We start from the raw sequence: 17550 nt of genomic DNA, 5'->3' as shown, positions 1-17550 counted from the left end.
TTTTGTTGCAAAACTGGTTTGGAAGAGCTGTTAAATAAACAATTAAAGTGAATTATTACGCCTGTATGACTGACAGTTTTATTGCTCACTGAGAGAGCATTGACTTGGTATGATATTGGTTCAATATAACAATGAAATTTATAAAAAAAAATAGCTTAGATGTAGTAAACTACTTTTGTCATTTTGCTGTAACTTAGCTTGCTACATTACCCAAGGAGGATAACTTCAGTGAAGCTTCATTTAATGAAGAGTAGCTGTTAGCTTAGATCACAATCTTTTTCTTTATAATGAAAAATTACTGTATTATTATTTTTTTTATTATTAAATCCATTTTAATATGTTCTCAGTTAATAAAAGTAAATTATTTGATCAAAGCAGAATATGGTTCAATCATTGCTGAAGGGGTTGTTTTAGACAATAATTAACTTAGATATAATGTAAAACATATTACTTTAATTGAAATATTTATATCAATATTGTAGAACTATTGCCCCATACTGGTGAGTCTTTTACCTCGAGTGTGACATAAAAAGCTGTTCTTTCCACCTCATATATTTCTATATTTTCCCTTTGGAAGTTGCATTCAATATTCATTTGTCTGATAACTCTGAGGAGACACGTGTCTTTGGCCCGATTGTACTCTAATACTGAATTTAAGACTTTTTAAGACTTTTTAAGGATCCGCGGCCACCCTGCAATTGAATTATTTTTATTTATTAATTATTTATACATTTATTTAAAAAGGGTTTGAACTGGGGGTGAAAGGGCAGCAAACAAAACCACTGCTACAGAAAACACATCTGAGTTTTTACTTTTTACTCCAAACCTTATAGTTACTGAGATGTGATGAGACTCACAGTAGTTTCTCCAGTTTACAGTGTGGATCCTCCAGTAGAGCAGAAATCAGAGCAGCACCTTTCTGTGTAATAGGACAGCCGGAAAGACTGCAGAGAATAAACAGAAAAACTAAAGATGAGTTATTAGTGCTGGACTCATGTGTCTAATGTAATTGCTGATAAACACAGATGTAATACATATCATAGATATCAATTATTAAACCAGGCACTGAGAGAGACTCAGAGTCAAGTCCCATTTTAATAGACTTCAGACTCGAAATCAAATTAATTCAGATTTGACTCAACAAATAGGACCCAAAATTTCCCATAAATATCCCAAAAATTACTTGAGTCTTAACCCTGAACTATATTTTAATTTGTATTCAGCCCGTTTATTGTGCAGCAGTACATTTACATTTAGTCATTTAGCAGACGTTTTCATCCAAAGCGACTTACAAATGAGGAAAATGAAAGCAATCAGAATCAACAAAAGAGCAATGATATGCAAGTAATATTACAAATCTCACTAATTCCAAAACGTCAGTTTAGAACTAGTAACGAAGGAAAGTTGAGTTGCTTCATTAAAAGCCTATGATTACTGTATTAAAACCTCACTGTATCATGTTTGAGTATTATGAGAGAGAGAGATGGACTGAGCAAGTGATTAACGGACCTGCATCTGATTCATTATTCATATTCACGATGATATGACATTAGTTTAAAAGTTCACTGAAGAAAATATTAACATCCATTCTTCTGTTAAAGGTGATTTTGCTGCTCAGTCCATTTATTCGCTGTGGCAAACTGTTGTTGAAGCTAAACATAACTTCCGCTTAAATTTTCAGTTTAAAAGTCCCAAAGTCACTTTTAACTGTTCACTCATAAAACAGTCTCTTGTCGCCATCTAAAGGCGGAACAATGTAACGTTAACTAAAATCACCATCACGAACACAGGCTTCTTAATACTAAACACTTATTATTAAATACATTATTTAAAATATAGTTTACATTTTAGAATTTTTACAAGTTAGAATTTAGCAGAGGTTTTCTTTAAAGGTTATAAGGTATATTTAAAGTTTTAATTTAAAGTTGGTTTGAATTTTAAGTTTTTTTTTATAAGATGCAGTAGAAGAATAGTAAGGCAAAACAAATGTTTTGGTTAATAAAAAAGACTTAAAAATAAATACTTTTCTCTTTACTGTGGAAGTAAATAAATAAATAAGATGATAATAAATAAGAGGACATGTCTGGCATAGGGGGGCCTTGCAAAATTGAACGGAGAAGGAGGGGGGCCCCGCAGTAAATAAAGGTTGGGAGCCCCTGCTCTACTGAATTCACAGTTTATGCAACATTCAGTGGTTGTGATGTTTAAAGTTTTATGGGATTATTTGCCTAAAGATTTCCCTAAATGTTTTATATGGTTATTTTTTTTATTTTATTGTATCTTATTTATTTGTTTTTATTGCACTTTAATTTGTAAAGTTGCTTCCTCAAATAAAAACATCCAGGTTGAGAATTATATCCCCTTGTTTTTTGTTTTTTGAATAACACTAGAATCCCCCACCCACTGCTGTTCAAAAAAAAAATAATAATAATACTTACTAAATTTTACTCAGAGTAAAATTTTAAATGAGTTACTTTTTACTTTTACATGAGTAGATTTTTTGACCAGTACTTTTACTTGTACTTAAGTAAAATTTCATTGAAGTAACAGTACTTTTACTTGAGTAGCATATTTTATTACTCTTTCCACCTCTGCTAATAATTTATGAATTATTAGATTGAATTTAAGTTAATCTGAATGTAACTTTTAATTGATTGGTAATGATCCCAATTCCAATATTTATAATATCAGAGAGTCACAACCCTGTTCCTAAAGGCATATTGACTTTGCACAGATTAGACAAATCTCTCTAATCAAACACTTGATTCAACTCATCAGGTCATTAGTAGAGCGCTTTATGATGATAGCTGAGTGTCAAATAAGAAAGACCTTAAAATATACAGTAACACAGAGAAACCAGCTACATTACATTTGTTTCTCATCACTTTATTGTGCACTTTTTGCACATAAGTTTTAACTGTGGACATTGAAAATGATGCATGTGTTTTTCCAAGGGTTAAAGTCGTCAGTTAATTTCTACTTTGAAAAGATTTCTGGACATTTTAAGCATGTTTTCGGACTGTTTTGATCCATATTCCTGTGAAATTGATTTATCTTTATTTTGTTTTGTCATTATTATTTTATTAAAGATATAAAAATGGTCCTTATCAACCTTGACATGGCAATACAATTCTATCACATTACTTTGGTGAGCTTTTGGGCTGGAAATCGTCAGTCTGATCTGGCAACACTGCTTGAAGATTAAGGCAGGGCTTAGCAAAGGGGTGGTTTGAGTACACAATTAAGATATCTATAAAATAATTTTGACTAGTCAGAAAGTTAATTCTAGATATCTACATTCAAATTCTTCCTAGTCACAAAGCTGAATGCGGATATCTCCAAAGAAAGATCATCCTAGTCGAAAATCTGATTGAGATATCCAGAATTAAATTGCAGATATCTTTAAATAAGTTTTGCCTAGTCAAAAATCCAATTCAGGATATCTACAACTGTAATTCGACTAGTACTAAATTATTTACAGATATCTACAAATGTATATCTTTAAAAATGATGAATTAAAGATATCTCCAATTGGATTATGACTAGTAAAAACCCAGTTAGAGATATCTTGAATTATAATTTGCACTAGTGGCAACTCAATTATAGATATCTCTAATTAAAGTTCTGCCTAGTGAAAATTCATTTATAGATATCTTTAATTACAATTTCTACTAGTCAAAACTCATGTGTAGACATCTGAAAATATTTTCCAATGGAGTATGGAAGAATATGACTAGTCATAAAAGCATTATAGATATCTCTCATGTATATTACGACTAGTCAAATTAACATTGTAGATATCTTGATTGGAATTATGACGAGTCAAAACAGAATTATGACTAGTGTGGCAAAGAGTATTTAATGCTAAAACGGCTTGCCATAGAAATGCTCAGAAGTGATGAGTGGAGTTGAGAAAAGCAATGTTCCTTTCCAGCGAATTTGACGATCAGTTTTTGTGTACATTTCTAAGCCTTATATAACAAAGATATATTTCTTTACATGTATATCTGATGTACAAACAAAGGGTCATGACATTATACACTAATATATATATATATATATATATGTCCAATAATTTAATTTAATCTAATGAAATTAAATTATTATACTTGATTATACTATTATACTTTAATTTTAATTATTTTATTTATTTCAACAAACGCTAATGCAATGCTGAGTGTGCCAAATAAGAAAGACCTTAAAGAAACAGTGTAGAGAAACACAGACCTATACCTTAAAAAATAAAGTCAATAAAACAAAGACACTGTAAAATACTCACTCAGCCTTTCTAGATGCTTTGATCACTGGCAGCAGCCTCAGGAGACATTCTTCTGATGAATCATAATTAGCCAGTTTAAACTCATCCAGCTCTTCTTCTGAGTTCAACAACACAAACACCAGAGCCGACCACTGAGCAGCAGACAGTTTGACTCTAGAGAGACTACGTAGTCCTATGATTGTTTTTTTTCCTCTGCTCAAGTATTTCTGGACTTCCTGTTCTAGTGAGTGATCATTCAGTTCATTCAGACAGTGGAACAGATTGATGGATTTCTCTGGAGAGGGATTCTCTCTGATCTTCTGTTTAATGTATTCAGCTGTTTCCCGATTGATATCAGCTTACTGTCTTTCTCAGGAGGCCTTGTAAGAGAGTCTGATTAGACTCTAGTGAGAGACCTAGAAGGAACCGGAGGAAAAGGTCCCAGTGTCCGTTCTCACTCTGTAAGGCCTTGTCCACTTCTCTCTTCAGTAAACTGGTCATTGGTGACCTGAACATGTTCCTCAGTCCTGTGTTTTGTTCAGAAAAGGACAGCAGCTTGAATAAAGCAGCAAGAAACTCCTGAATACTCAGATGAACAAAGCTGTACACCTTCCCCAGCTGCAGTCCAAACTCCTCTCTGAAGATCTGGGTACAAACTCCTGAGTACACTGACACTTCTCTGACATCAATGCCGCTCTCTTTCAGGTCCTTTTCATAGAAGATCAGGTTCCCTTTTTCCAGCTGTTCAAAAGCCAGTTTTCCTAGAGACAGAATAGTCTTTCTAGCCTGATCAGGATTGATTTCATATTTCCCATCATACTTCTGTGTCTTCAGTTTGGTCTGAAAGATCAGGAAGTGTGTGAACATTTGTGTGAGAGTCTTGGGAATCTCTGCACTCTCTGCTTTACCCATCATCCTCTCTAGAACAGCGGCTGAAATCCAGCAGAAGACTGGTATGTGACACATGATGAACAGACTTCTTGATGATCGGATGTGTGTGACGACTCTATCAGCCAGACTCTGATCATTTATTCTCTTCCTGAAATATTCCTCCTTCTGAGGGTCGTTGAATCCTCGTACCTCTGTGACCTGGTGGACACACTCAGGAGGGATCTGATTGGCTGCTGCTGGTCGAGAGGTGATCCAGAGGAGAGCAGAAGGAAGTAGATTCCCCTTGATGAGGTTGGTCAGCAGCACATCCACTGAGGCTGATTCTGTTACATCAGACAAGCTCTGATTGTTTTGGAAATCTAGACGTAGTCGACACTCATCCAGACCATCAAATATGAACATGACTTTGTAGTCTTCATAATCTGACGATTTAAATTCTTTGGTTTCTGTGTGAAGGTGATTTAGAAGATCCACAAGACTGAGATTTTTCTGTATCAGATTCAGCTCCCTGAAAGGAAGTGGAAATATGAAATGAACATCCTGATTGGTTTTTCCTTCAGCCCAGTCCAGAATGAACTTCTGCACAGAGACTGTTTTTCCAATTCCAGCGACTCCTTTAGTCAGCACAGTCCTGATGGGTTTGTCTTGTCCAGGTGAGGGTTTAAAGATGTCATTGCAGTTGATTGGTGTTTCCTGTGTCTCTGGTCTCCTGGACACTGTCTCAATGTGTCTCACCTCATGTTCATTATTGACCTCTCCACTGCCTCCCTCTGTGATGTAGAGCTCTGTGTAGATCTCATTCAGACGTGTTGAGTCTCCATGATTGGACATTCCTTCACTGATTCTCTGATATTTGTCCTGGAGTCTGGATTTGAGTTTTTGTTGATACACAGGCATCAGTTCTGAGCAAAGGAAATAACTGTTGTTATCGGCAGAGCAATATTTTAGAAATGTATTTTTAGGTTTGATATGTTAGATGTGTCGTGACATTCAGGAACATTAGTGACTGAAGACAGAAGGTTGATCATAAAAATACAGGCTATAATCTGCTGATCCAGAGCTCTTACTGGTCTGTAGTGTGTTAGCGAGGTCTGTCTGGTTCATCTTCCTCAGGATGAGCAGTGTGATCTTCAGAAGCCCCTCTCTGACTCTGTTATGACCCTCATCATCATAATGCTCTCTTTCAGAGCATTCTGGGTAATCTGGACTCAGTAGTCTCTTAAAACTCTTTAACTCAGAGACGATTCTGTGCTCAATCTCCTGAAATCATAGTAAATATTCAAACAATAAACATCCATTCAGTCACAGAGAAGGTGAACCAAAGCATCAATACACAAGAGTTAGAGCATGAATACTTATAAACATCACTGAATTATATCACATCTGATAATAACTTCCACTGTATGCTCAAACATCAGCGTCTACAGATACTGAGGTTAAAAGAGGGAGTTTGACTGGATTGTCTGTTTGCTAGATTGATGTTCATCTTTGTGCAGCAGTCAGGTTACATATGGGTTCATCTACTCTACTTTAGTAACCTGATATCTTACGTGTGTTAGAAAGTAAATATGACTATTAAAGAGAAAATTTTACAGATTTCTCAGTTTCTTAATACTTTTTTTGGGTAGGGAAGTAAATGTGACTATTCCAGAGACGATTTTACAGATAATTTTTTAATAATTTTACCCAGAGGATTATTGTTTTGGGACGGACACACACAAAACCAACCTTGAAAATGGAGTCTAAGTTCTTCTTTGCTGTTTGTGATTCTGGTCCTTTATGTTTTTGACTGTAGTTAAACAAATATTGAACATTTTTGTAAATATACTAATGTATTTAATGCACATCAGTAAATGAATGAATATCATATATTTCTTAAACTGTAAATTAAACAACACCTCAGATCAGCAGATGATTCTCCCAAACTGAAATGAATTGGCTCATACATTGACCGGTCACTCTTCATGGACACACAGCTGGGTTCAGGAGATTGATTCTGCCACAGACTGAAATATAACAGCAATACAAACTGTTTCAGAAAATCTCACACTGCTCTGACAGAAACACATTTACTGTTTCAAACTCCCATTAATGTTGATATTTCACTTGAGTAGTCTGTTGTGACTTGAGAGTTAAAGATTAAAGTATTATTATTTTCATATAAATAAAATGAATCTGCCCCATGTGCTTTTTTCATTCATGCATTATAGACATTTGAAAGATCCATCAGTTGTTTTTTCTTCACAGACACATCGATGTGTTCAAGTAAATCTGACTCACCTCCTGAATCTGACTGTACATGAAAATGCTATTGTAGTATACATTTATTGTTTCTGAGCATTAAAAATGCAAAACATTTTAAGTTCTCTCACCTCTTGACTGTCTTTTTCTTTCTTTCATGTTCATCAGAGAGATTCATTCTGGAGGCCATGGTTTCATCTAAAAGCAGATCCAGATGTTGATCCACAGAGTGAGTTATGAATCATCTCAGCAATTAATTTCCTCAAATCCAGCTCTGTCTCAACAGTCAGTTCACAGTAATGACCTGCACACATGAAAAACTATTTCATCCTGACATTATCTACACAGAATCAAATTATTCATAAACAGCGTAACAAATTCAGACAAGCACTGTGTTAAAATGAAAGTAAAGGTGCAATCTGACGATTTACAAAAGTTTTCTCTTCTAATGCTATTTAACTACTTTCAAAATATCTAAAACTGCTTAATGTTGTACTTTATGTTAATGTTTCACTTTAAACCAGTCTCAGGATTGATTTTGTCTATCAAAGATGATTGTGAAATTGTGTTACTCACTGTGTTTTTCTCTCTTAACGTAGTTTACTTCCTCATATGACAAAACAGATCCTGCTGTAATAGTTTCACTTTCATGTGTCACCTGACAAGGAGGAGTTTGAGTCTCCTGATATTGAATCTTTATTCTTTATTATTCCAAGTTAAAACACCTGAATATACTTTCCTCACAGCTGTACTTTGGCTGTTGTTAAACTGAACTGCAACACTGAAACCGCTAATAATTCTCAATAATAAGTTTTGTATTAAAGAAATAAAGTCAGACTGGTTTGTAACGAGTGAAGATGCTGAGATCTAGAGAGATCTGTTAGTGTTTAATGTTCTGTTGCTGATGTTTTATTCATTTATTTATACAGTAAATGTGTTTGAAGGAAAGGAAAGGAAAGGGGGTGAGTGAGGCCAAGTATGGTGACCCATACAAGGAATTTGTGCTCTGCATTTAACCCATCCAAGTGCACACACACAGTAGTGAACACACACACACACCGTGAACACACACCCGGAGCAGTGGGCAGCCATTGCTGCGGCGCCCGGGGAGCCGTTGGGGGATCGGTGCCTTGCTCAAGGGACTCACCTCAGCCGTGGTATTGAGGGTGGAGAGAGTGCTGTACATTCACTCCCCCCACCTACAATCCCTGCCGGACCTGAGACTCGAACCTGCAACCTTTGGGTTACAAGTCCGAATCTCTAACCATTAGGCCACGGCTGCCACGGCTGCAATTATTGTGATTATTGATCACAATAATTCAGGAAACACTTGTAAAATAACAGTGTTATAATAAGGAGGAAGCTATTGTTGCCAGTCATTTGACCATTTTATCATCTGACAGTTTTATTATTGTATTGTTTACTGATAATTTTTTTGTAATTTTACATACATTTATGTCATTTAGTTAATGCCAATCATTTTACAGACTTTTGAGTACAATTTACTTATTAGAGGCATCAGCAATAATCAAAAGATGAACATTTATTCTTAAGCACTTAGAAAATGCTTATTATTTAATTATTATTTTTCAGCTTATGAATAAATGGTAAATTAATGGTTAATTTATTGATCGAGTTTGAATCTGACTTTTGCTGACCTTTTTTCTCCCTTTTCAAATCCCATTACATCAGAAAAGCCTTTATTTTCAATAAAAATTAAGAGATAATTGAAAAATTTACAATAAATATTGGCTAGAGTTGGGGTAGGTGTAGGGAGGGATTTATTATCCCAATAAGGTGGCATCCGTTTAATAATTTGAATTAAATTACAAAATACATTATTATTGCATACTGTTTTATAATGTACCACAAAACTGAGGTGTTGATAATTTTCAGCCTATTTTGGGTTAATTTTAAACAAGAAATATAGTAATTTTAAGCGATGGCTGAGTTAAATAAAAAAGGTTGGGTTGAACATTAAACCTAGTCACAGGGTTTGTCCATATTTTATTCAGCATAGGGTTGTTTGTAACCCAGCATTTTATAGTCTTGGTTCGTCCTTTTGTTACAGAATGTAAAACTTACATTTTATTTAATTATTATTAAATTTATTAAGGTTTGTACATATTTTTCATGACAAGTTCCAGTTCAAGAGAAATCCTTTCATCTTAGCTGCCAGCTTGCCACTTTCAAATGATTATTAAACAGCAAGCAGCACAAACTCTGCAAAAACACCAGTCCTTTCGGTGCACTCAGTGTCTGAATTCACTCACTTGCTTTCATTCTCTCCTTCAAGTGAACTGTATTAGTGGCCTAATGTGGGGAATAGTGAATGAGGGTATAGGGTTGATTTCAGATACAGTTTGATCAAGGTTGGAGCAAAACTCTGCAGGAATATGTAGGGGAGAGTGGGGACGGTTGCAACGAGGGGCATTTGCAACATGGTTAATCTTTTATGTGTTCAATCATTAAACAAAAAAAATATATGTGATTTATTTGTGATGAAGTAATAAAAAATGGGTTAACATCTTCAAAGTGTGTGATTCCATTATTTTAAGTAAAGGGTTGTATACAGCTGATTGAAATGTTATCAAAGAACATAAAATAACGAGCAGACAGCAGCTTACAAGCAGATAATAAAATAAGATCCTTTAAATCTATTCAATACATACATAGGCGATTTCATTGTAAATACTGGAAAAAGATGTCTTCAGAAAAGATTCGATGGCATTCTGTTTTCATTTTCGCTCGATGTAATACCAATGAAGAAGTGTTCTCGATCACAATACTGCTTTTCCCAGGAATTTGACAGAAACAGCTTTAATTCAGCACATAGAGTGGATTTACAGAGACTTATGTTTACATTCAGCTTGTGTGCAGATTTTGTCAGGCCAAAAAACGGACCGAATTTGCATGGCCTGCTGTAAATTTTGACCAGTTGATGAAAAACAAGCTTATGTGGATTCTAGACATTTAAACAATTCAGATAAGTTAGTTATTTGAACATTTACATTAGATATTTGAACATGCTATTAGATAAACTGTTGTCGTTAATGTTGTCATTGAAATATTCACTGGTACTGTTATTGTTTTAGTGATTATGGAAACAAAAAATCATTTTATTTGCTGTTTATTGATTTTAAATGTAAGTGATTTATGTGTCAGTACTTTTCCAACATTTCCAGCACATTCTAACAATACCGTGATAATACTGATAACGTGATAAGAAATAGTGTTACATTCCCAAAAAATAAACACATGAGACTTTTAATTAGTATCACTGTTGCTTATATTTAGATAAATATTTGTTTTTCTTGTAATTCACTGTTCTTGCTATAGTTTTTCAAACAAAGAATTTTTTTTTTTTTTTAAACACAACTAACACCACCCAACTGTTTTTCTCTCTCTATACAGCAGTCGAACAATATCTAATGCTAGTCATGTGTCCAGAGCCCAACTAAAGCAAACACTGACAACTGTAATGGTAAACTAAACAATGATTTTCTCCTTCAGTGATTCTGTTTGTTAACATCAGGTGTCTTCAACAACTCTGTTTTGGGGCCTGAAAACACAAGCTTTGAACATGATGCCTGTATCATCTAAACAAAAAAACAAAAAAAAAGTGAATTATGTTTTTGCAGGGAGTTTCTTGATCACCAACTATTGGCCTGGCATGCATAACAGTATTCATTAGCATAGTTGTTTTCTTTTTTATTTAAAAAAATATTTTTGTTACTTAAAATTTTTGTGCAATTTTACTCATTTTGAATGGCGAATTTGTAAGCATCTCATTTGATTAGTCCTTATGTGTTGAATTTAATTAATAATATTGCTTGTAATTTGTTGACAATTTTATTGAGTAAATATAGTGCATCACTTTTTACATGATAGTAAATAAATAAATAGTACATATATATAGACTTTTTTTTTTTTTTTTTTACAAATCAAGTTCTTTCCTACATGTTTTCTCATTGAATATCCTGTTTCACTCACTTACTACAGTACATGAAGTCAAAAGGGTTGCAATGCTGTGAGACTGAGATACTGAGAGACTCCAGGATGAAGCTGAAGTTTTCTCATCATCACAACAAATTAAGATCAGATTGCAGTTTCTTGCTCATCAACAGATGCAACTGTTAAATACACACAAAACAATCAAACAATTACTTGAACAGGTTTGTGTTTTCTTTATCTCTGTTTATTGTTTTTATAATCTTCCTACCATCATCTTTTAACTATATGTAATCAAATTTGACTAGAAAAGACAAAACAAAGACGTTACGTGTTTTGTCAGTGAGGAAAGTTATGTATTTGTAGAGTAAAAGATAAAACAGGAGGTGCGAGACGGATTCAATTTAACTTATTTGTTTTACAGCAATTTTCAAAATACATGCTTCAAAGCAGCTTTAGTAAGCACCTTACAAACCCAAAGGATGACAAACTACACAGTATTAACAATAATGCTGACCAATCTGGTGTTTAATTGAACATAATGTAATAAATCTGACAAATACCTCTCATCCTGCAGCATTTGAAAATCAGCACGACTGTCACTAACAAATATGGAGAAAGTGCCAGAACTGAACTGAGTATGTGGAGAACTGAGATCTGAGACTCTGAATGAGACACTGAAGAAGAGACACACAATCACTTTATCAAGCACCATATCTGAACAAGAACAGAAGAAGAAATAAATCACCTCACAGTTTCATTGACTCTCACCTCTGACTGAGATCCAGCTCTTGGGTGACTCTCCTCTCTCTGTGTGTTTGCAGTAGTAGAAACCCTCATGTGACTTTGAGACAGTAGAGATGATCATCTCTGTAGTTTGACTCTGGATGAGTGATCCATCTTTATAGAAATCAGCTCTGAGGTTTGGTGGGGTTGTAAATTGATATAAACAGCGTAGAGTCAGAGTATCTCCTTCAGTCACAGGATGAACAGGACTCTCCAGAATCACACCAGCTACAGAAACAGAGCAAACATCAACTGACAAATAGTAGGAATACTGTAAGAATGTATCAACAAGAATAATAATACATATTCTCAGATTTGGATTTGTTGGATAGTCTTGTGGATTTGTTGTCATTTAGGAATAATATTGTGTGGGTGATTGAACTGAGATCACATTCTGCTTATATAAATCTGAAACACAAAATAAAGGCTTTGTGAAATGAATAAATACAGAAACTCACAGTGTACAGTCACATTCGCCTAAACGAGTCGTCAGCAATTCAAATCTTTTTCTGTAACGGCCACACGTCACGAACTACACATTTGCGTAATGTCCGACTGATGACTGCTTTTCCAATCTTGGGGAGTAAAGGGGATCCCGGGCAAGATGGCGGATCGGGTGCACGTTGTGAGCTCTGAAGGACTGTCCCAGATTTTCACATGTTACGCTATCCAATCGATATAATATGTTCATTTTTTTTGAAGTAGCATATATCAAGAAAATAATAACTAAATGAAAGAAGGTGCACCATGACTACGAAGAAGAATCTTGCGTTATCCCGCAGTAATGAGCCAGTTGACGGCCATGAGTATGCTATAACGGTGCGTTCACACTGGCACGTAGCGAGCGGGGCGAAGCGAGCGTTTTCAATTCATTCACATGGAAGTTGCGCGTAAACAGTCGCGTGGTGCATTTTGGGATTGGAAGCGGCGCGGAGATAGCGTTGAGAGCAGCTGACAGCGTCAAAAGGTTGGGCATTCCTCAACTTTATGCAAATTTCGAGCGCAAAACGCCGGCGACAACCAATCGCTGTGAAGAGTAGGCAAGGCAAGATTATGACGCGTGTTTCTGAAACTGGTGGATTACTGAGCTGAAATCACATATTATTGGAAAAAGTCAAGCAAAAGTAAATGTAGTTTGCATGTTGTTAGTATACGCTACAGTTTATTTTGCAAACCGCCGTTAAAATAAGACAATGGAACGTACATAGGGTGTGAACATTGTTTTTCAGAGGTGTGCTCAGCCCTAAATTAGACACTCCCCAAAGCAGTGGCGTTGTAGCGTTGCTAGCGGCACTGAGCGTGGATTTGACGCTGTAGTGTGAACGCACCGTAAGGGGCCGTTCACATGAAGCGTCTTTTGCGCGCGCAAGTTCGTTATTTCAAATGGAGACGCGCTGCTTGCGCGCGCATATTGGAAGCGACGCGGTCGTTTTTTCCAGGCGCGTCCGCGCCGCATCGATTTAAAAACATCTCAACTTTTCAGAATGTCGCAAGCGCACCGCAGGTCATGTGACATGAACTAACCATTCAGCTTCCTCACGTTTTTCCGTTACATTGAAACCTCAGCAGAAACATGGAGGAGCAGCTCATCATTGTGGTTTCCTGAACTTTATGATTTGTCAAGCCCCCATTATTTTGACGCTAATAGAAGAAACAATGCATGGAGACGCATAGGCTTGGAGCTAGAGCGCAGCTGATGGTTGCTTAGAAACGGCAGACGCTTCCGGAGCAGTTTCCACCGAGAATACTAAAAGAAAAGATCCTTTCTCGCCGGCAAAGAACGCACCAACAGTTAAAAGGAAGGACACTGGGTCAGAGGGTAAAGAAGGAATGAATGCAGTCTTAGAAGCAATAAAGCAGCTAACGGATAAGGTGGATACACTTAGGTACTCAGCTACAACAAAATTCCATCATGTTATCCAGCATAGCCAAGGCAGTCGAGTTTAACGCGGCCGAAATCAAGGACTGCAAAACTCAGTTACAGTCTACGGTCCAAGAAGTACCGGCTTTAAAAAAAGATAACGCGGAATTGATGGAGCGTGTTTTGGAGATGGAGCGATACAAACGCCGGTGGAATCTGAGGATTCGTGGTCTAAAGGAAAAGGAAGGCGAAGACGTACGTGAGACAATTGTTCAGTTGCTTGTGAAAATCTCCCCATCATGGTCCTCGATCATTAACCACATCGTGGACTCGGTTCATCGAATTAGTAGACGTGAAGAAAACAAAACAAGGCATGTCATCATTCAGTTTACTCAGAGAATACACCGAGATGAACTGTGGAGAATGACCAAGGATCACGCGATCTGCAAAGAGCTCCGAATCAGCTTCATCGAAGACCTCTGCAAAGCCGATAGGGAGGCCCGAGCTCTACTGTGGCCCAGGATAAAAGAAGCTAGGGATGCGGGGAAGCGGGCATACTTCAGAGGAGGTGCTGGATATATAAACGGACAAAGAATCACTTAGGAGCACACAAGGTATATGAACAAAGGCAGTATTTAAAGACTGAAATGTCTTTTGACTTGTAGGTTTAGATTGGATGGTTTTGTTTGCATTGAATGCAGTCGGAAGGGACAGAGCCTGTTTTGGGCGTTATTTTCTCAATTTTTTTTCTTCAAAAGTATAATTTGTTGGACATACTAATATTTTTGGCTGTTGCCAATTTTGTTTATGAATAATTTTGTTTTTTCCTGTATTTCACTTAATGCTAGGGGCTTAAGAGAGAACACTAAGAGAAAGAAAGTCATTATTTCTGTTTTGCAAGGGCGAAAAAGCACACTTTATTTTTTTGCAGGAAACTCACTCCAAACCAGAGGATGAAAAATTTTGGGTTAATCAGTGGGGAGACAAAATTCTTTTTGATCATGGGTCCACTAGATCAGCCGGTGTAGCTGTTTTGTTTTGTAACTCACCTGGTAAATTAGTGACCTCTAGATTCAGTAATAATGGTCACTGGTTAATCTGTGTCTTGCATATGGATGACCAATATTTTATTATGGTCAATGTTTATGGTTTTAATAATGTAATTCAAAATAGACAGTTGATTTCAGATGTTTCCAATGTCATTGTAAATCTTAAACTCATTTATCCAACAGCTTGTATAATTATGGGTGGTGATTTTAACATGGTTAGTGATGAGTGCCTTGATAGATATCCCTCCAGATGTAGCCAAAACTCTTCTTACAACCCTGTTTTAACAGATTTTTGTCGTACTCACAATTGATTGGATCCTTGGCGATTTAAATATCCGAACACAGAACAATATTCCTGGTTTAAACCAAATAGTGTAGTAAAGATTTTTGGTTAATTTCAGTTTCTATTTTGAATCTTGTTAGTGACTGTGGTATGTCAGCAGCCCCTCTCACTGACCATTCTGTTATTAAATTGATTTTTAAACCTCCTGGTGTTAGCCGACAAAATAAAGGGAATTGGAAATTCAGTTCATGTTTATTAAAATGCCAGTCCTTTAATGAGGGTATTAGGGCCATGGTCTCTAATGTGATGTCTGATAATTCAATAATATCATACATCAAATGGGAATTCCTTAAATTTAAAATGAGGGAATATTCAATTTGTTTTGGAAAAACACTGAATAGAAGTAATAGATTATCTGAAATTAATATTATTAAAGAAATAAATGTCTATTATAACAAAAAAATCACCTACATATAATGAAAAACAGAAATTACAAGGTCTTTTAAACAAACTTATCTTAATAAGGCAGAAGGGGCTTTCATCAGGTCTAGGGCTAAATGGATTGAGGAGGGGGAAAGGAGTACATCATATTTCTGTCGTTAGAAAAAAGAAGACAAGAGAGGCTTTCAGTTAAATCCTTATTAATTCAGGGTCAGGTAACTACTGATCAAGCTTCAATTACTAAGGAAGTTGTTTCTTTTTATAATAACCTATATTCATCATCCTTTTCTATGGATGATACAACGTTCTTTTTTGATCACATTAAAAACTTTATTCCCCTTATAGATAATGATTTTGTAGCACTATGTGATGCAGATATAACCTCTGATGAATTGGATAAAGCAGTAGGCAGTTTATCTTTAGACAAATCTCCAGGATGTGACGGCCTTACTGCAATTTTTTATAAACACTTTTGGAGCTAAAAGAACCTTTTATGCTTATGTTTGGAGAAGCAACAGAAAAGATGTCATTTCCATCCACCATGAAACAAGGAATAATAACTTTAATTCCTAAGCCTGATAAGGACCCCAAAATATTGGATAACTTTAGACCAATTACATTATTAAACACAGATCATTTATAGCCCTTGTATATGCAAATAGATTGAAAGTCTTTTTACACAAAATTATAAGCGAATCTCAATCTGGCTTTATGAAGGGAAGGTCTATACACAATAATATTCGTTTAGTATTTGATCTTCTGGATTACAGACATCTAATAGAAGATGATGGTTTTATTCTCTTCATTGACTTTTATAAGGCATTTGATTCAATTGAACATCCCTTTATTTTCGATTGTTTAAGATTGTTTGGTTTTGGAGATAAGTTTCGAAACATCATAAAGCATAAAGTCGTTGTATGAGGATTCTAATAGTCCAGTTTCCTTATCAGGAGGTACTTCACACAGATTTCCCATTAATCGTGGTATAAAGCAGGGCTGTCCTATGCCCCCATTTCTTTTTATTATAAGCACAGAGATGCTTTCCATCTTTATTAAAAACTCAACTATAGCCCCATTAGAGGTACTTGGCCAGTCAGTAATCATTAGTCAATTTGCAGATGATACTGCTTTTTTTTTTTTGAAGCAATTATCAGAGGTTCCTAAAATACTACAATCTATTCACATTTATTCTAATGCCTCTGGTTTAAAAATTAATATGAACAAATGTGAATTAATGCCAATCCATCAATGTCTCTTAACTGATGCTTATAACATCCCTATAAAATCAACAGTTAAATATTTAGGAATGCTTATCTCAAAAGATTCATCTGAAAATGAACTTAGGAATGTGTGGAAAACAATAGATACATGTCAAATTAAACTCAACTCTTGGCTGTTGAGAGATATAAGTTTGTTAGGTAGAATATTTTTGACAAAGATGGAAAGTATTTCAAGATTAATATATCCTGCATACACAATTGCTATTTCAAATAGGGCTATCAAAAAAAATAATCAGATTAACTTTGGTTACATCTGGAAAAAGAACCCATTACATGCAAAAAGTACATATGATAAAACAATATAAAGATGGAGGTTTACAAGCTATTGATTTTGATTCTATAAATGGGACCCTTAAAATTAATTATCTGAAATCTCTTTTAAATTAAAACAATTTTTGGTTTCATATTCCCAGAGAGTTATTCAAGAAATTAGGAGGAATAGAGTTTCTATTAAGATGTGATTTTACTGCTCAACGTCTCCCAGTTAAATTATCACAGTTTCACCAGCA

General features: G+C 35.4%; 1 pseudogene; it reads right to left on the bottom strand.

Annotated features, from left to right (window-relative positions):
• Positions 1-853: 853 nt before the first annotated feature.
• On the bottom strand, positions 854-12479 carry LOC141338166 (NLR family CARD domain-containing protein 3-like; annotated as a pseudogene).
• Positions 12480-17550: the final 5071 nt, after the last annotated feature.

Source organism: Garra rufa, chromosome 7 (genome assembly GCF_049309525.1).
Source record: "Garra rufa chromosome 7, GarRuf1.0, whole genome shotgun sequence".
NCBI classification, from domain to species: domain Eukaryota; kingdom Metazoa; phylum Chordata; class Actinopteri; order Cypriniformes; family Cyprinidae; genus Garra; species Garra rufa.
This window is presented reverse-complemented; position numbering and strand designations above follow the sequence as displayed.